The 3,996-nt window shown below is 34.4% G+C and overlaps 1 pseudogene; it reads right to left on the reverse strand.

The window, feature by feature from the left end:
- Positions 1 to 1,250: 1,250 nt before the first annotated feature.
- On the reverse strand, positions 1,251 to 3,574 carry LOC148013419 (uncharacterized; annotated as a pseudogene).
- Positions 3,575 to 3,996: the final 422 nt, after the last annotated feature.

Raw genomic sequence — 3,996 nt, forward strand, 5'->3', positions numbered from 1 at the left:
ATTTTAGAGATCCACTTGAGCTAAGAATTGATAAGAGAATCCATCATGATTTTATTGAACTCTATTTTGAGGTTTCATCCTTAATCACTCATTAATATTCTTAAATTTTACTAATTATGGTAAGAAACTGCCATTTTTGTCACTAAAATGCATAAATCTCTTAATAGATTTATTTTCAAATGGTGAAATTTCATTCCTAGCTTCATTTAAATGTGTTTTAACTCTATTTCAATTCATTTCTCATTAATTTTATCCAAAACTCTTAATTTTCCTTAATTATCATCTAACAATACAATTTTTAGCCTATTTTCTATCATTTCGATGCATCCAATGCAAGGAATCGAATTCTCCATTCATTTGACACTCAAAGATTAGAAATATAATACATTCAAGCATAAAGCACTCAATCTATACATCTCTCTTTCAAATTTTGATGGAAATAGACATACCCGATTAAGGAGATAATAGAAGATCTTCAACCATATTTGGGGGTGCTACTGCTCGCTCCTCCTCTTCCTTCATGCTAAGAAATCTTCAAGTCTTCTAATCTCCCACCTTTTTCACTAATATGCACTAATCTTTCCTTAATCCAAGTGAAATTTCCTCTTGTACACTCAAGAATGCTCTCTAAGAATGGTATGAGGATGGAGGAGATGAAAGAGATGATCACTTGTAGCCAAAGCATGCTAAAATTGTGTCCAAGACCGATAGCAAACTCATCAACATACTCATGTATGTTGGCGTCCTGTTTTCTTGTTTTTCTCTCTCTTTCTTCAACTCCTCCTTCACATGAGATTCCCCCTCTCAACTTCTTGAATAACCCCTTTTCAAATTTGAAGGTTTTTCCACTTGAACCAGATTTTTTTGGCACATTTCCACATCTCAGGACTTATTTTGTCCCTGCCCAGGGCTTCTTGACCCAAACTCCATGTATGCGTGCTAAATTATACCCACATTTCTTCCCATCTCCAAGATGTCTATGGTTTTTTTACTAAAAATCATTCCCTGCATCTACCTTTTATCACTTATTATTTTTTGTCTCCCTAAATTCTCTGTCTAAAATATTTCGACTCTCTACTTCTAATTCCACCTCAGTACAACCCAAATACAGCTTTATGATCTTTTTTTTTTTTTGAAAAATAGTGTGTAATATACAAAGCCAAGGCACTTCAATTTGCATGAAAAATAGGGTAAAAATAGCTCAAATTAAGCAGTTATCACCATACCCAATGATATAGCAAATGATGCCTCTATTGTTTCAACTGCTTGTCGTGAAGTATAAAACAATGTTGAACAAACATGTCATGGAGCTTGTCATCTAATATGTAAAAATGTAGTGTATTCTCAACAACACCGATTGAGTTTCTCACATAAGAGATGTACACCAATATGGTTACCTAGGGTGACTACCAATGCATAGATTGAATCTTGTTTTGCATTTTAAATGAATAAATTTTTGCAAAATCAATAACAGACACAACAACATTGCTAGGAAACTTAAACAAGTAATCTTTGAATTGTTGGGATTGCCACCTAAAATTGATGAAGTGTTTGAGATTATGTGAAGAGAAATTAATAAAAGAAACACATTGTATTCTTTCTACAACCAAGTTCTTTCTCTTCTTCTCACTTCCATTATCACTAATGTGTCCAATTCCCATAGCCTTAAAGACCTTCATAGTCACCTCCCTACTATCTATTACAATCTTGTTTGGGAAAAATGATAACTTGCTTACACCACATTCAAAGAAATTTCCAAGCAAGCATTCCTTTGCATGATATTCACTGTCAACAAGCTTTGGGCACAATATGGATTCCCACAAAATACTTATGTGCTAACATATTGATGTTTGCAAAACACTAAACCAAGCCACTCCATGGACAACAAATGGAGCATGCATATAGATGACCTTTTCCATGATACCCAAACTTGTTTTGGTGCATCTAATTGAAAGCCTCTTTGAAATATGTTATTTGGATATGATATACACAAAAGCACCTATATCCTTATTTCAACTTTCGAACAACGAATGGTGTAGGATAAGCCCTCTTGAATCTTTTGTAGAGCTCAACCTATCATACGAAAACAATCCAAGATAGAGCTCAAATTGTCACAACAAACAGTCCAAATACTTTTTAAAACCTATGAATTTAGAACAATACTAAAATCTGGTACTATTTATAGAGTACCAAATTTTGGTGTTGTTCTTATCAAACTATTACATAGTACTAAACCGGTACTCTTTACCAGATTGGTACGAGTACCAAACTAGGAAAAAATACCAATTTGGTATTATAGAATACCAACTCCAATTCAAAGTAGGGAACCAAATTTGTTGCAGTATCAATTTTGGTAATGTATAGAACCAGTGCAACACAAAAAAGCACCAAATTTGGTACTATGCATACATTTTGGTATCAGGAAAGATACTTTTGGTACTATATATCTATCCTACTGTTCAATTTAGTTTCATATTTGATGCACATGCTTGGGTACTATAGAGGGTTTAGTTAAGCACCAAATGTATTGTAGTACCAAGTTTAGTACTTTACAAAACTAGTGCAACACAAAAAAGTATCAAATCTATTGTTGACATTTACTTTGGTACCCATTAAGGTACTTTTGATACTATACGTCACTCTTGCTATTCAAATTAGCTTCATATTTGGAGCATATTGCATGCTTGATTACTATATAGGGTGCAATACAACACCAAATCTCTTGCGGTACCCATTTTGTTGCATAGAACCACAAACAAGTACCAAATTTGGTATTACACATACACTTTGTTACCAAATCTAATACTTTTAGTACTGTATGTGACCACTTATGCTATCCAATTGAGCTTCAAATTTGGTGCTCAATTTCATGCTTGGATAATATATAGGATAGTAAGAGGAACCTAACAACAATAGTATAGAACCTCTACTATATGGAAGCCTACCAAATTTGAACTCCACATAGGGTTTGGTTCTATAAAGGGGACAATTGGTACTTGTAAAGTCCTTCTATTCAAGAGAAAAGCCAAGGTGTATTCTTGAGTTTTTAATACTATATGAAATGAGTACTAAGCATCATAATGCCTACATATGATAAGTAATAAGTTTTGTAAATCGAGTTTTGTATGGAGTATTAATCTATAACAATAGATTTGGTACTATCCAAAGGCTTTCCTACTATTCTAGAATGCACTCACAAACATCAGCCTAAATTAAAATCCAGGCAATCAAAGGTCACAAGAATAACGTGTTACCTAAGATTCATTAAGAAGATGTATGGGATGTTTGATAACACATTTTCCCCCAATTATTTGCTTACATATTTCCCTTTTTTAGGTGAAACTCTCACCTCCGATGTCTAGAAGGCATAGACCAAATCTCTAGTTTCACCTATGATACTCCTATTTTGAGGCAATTGTCTTTGACAAGCACTAAGGGGCAACACTTCATCCTCCTCATCTTTCATATCTAGCTGAGCACTTGCCACTGCTATATTACTTCGATGAACACCTAAGTCAGTAACAATTCTTGATTGATTGATTGATGTTGTGTTATGATCATTCTTCAAGATCATCATCAAAGAGGTTCTCTTGAGACAAAAAGCTTTCTTTTACTGAGTGGGTTACCTTGAGTTGAGTCAGTGTGTTATGAACATTGGAGACAAGACTTGCTTTAACATATGAATTTTTCTGTTTGGCAAACATTTGATGATGCATGAGCTACTCAAGAATTTCCTCTTGTTCATTTATTGTAAAGCCTTGAGTCTACCTGCACCAACACTGATCCATGGTTGAGCATATGTTTTTTCTTAACCTGGCTCTCTCTCATACCATGATCCTTTCCTTGCTTTGTTGCTTGCACTTCTTTTTTGCCCAATAGCTATAGATATAACCTTGATTAGAGGGTGGTTCATGGATGAAAGAAGGGGCACCGACTTCCATGGTAGTCACTATGGATGTAGGTTGCTCTGAGTAGACAAAGGTGGAAGGGCTTATG

This window comes from Lygodium microphyllum, chromosome 26 (assembly GCF_053477565.2).
Source record: "Lygodium microphyllum isolate KBCC chromosome 26, Lygodium_microphyllum_v1.1.10, whole genome shotgun sequence".
NCBI classification, from domain to species: Eukaryota; Viridiplantae; Streptophyta; class Polypodiopsida; order Schizaeales; family Lygodiaceae; genus Lygodium; species Lygodium microphyllum.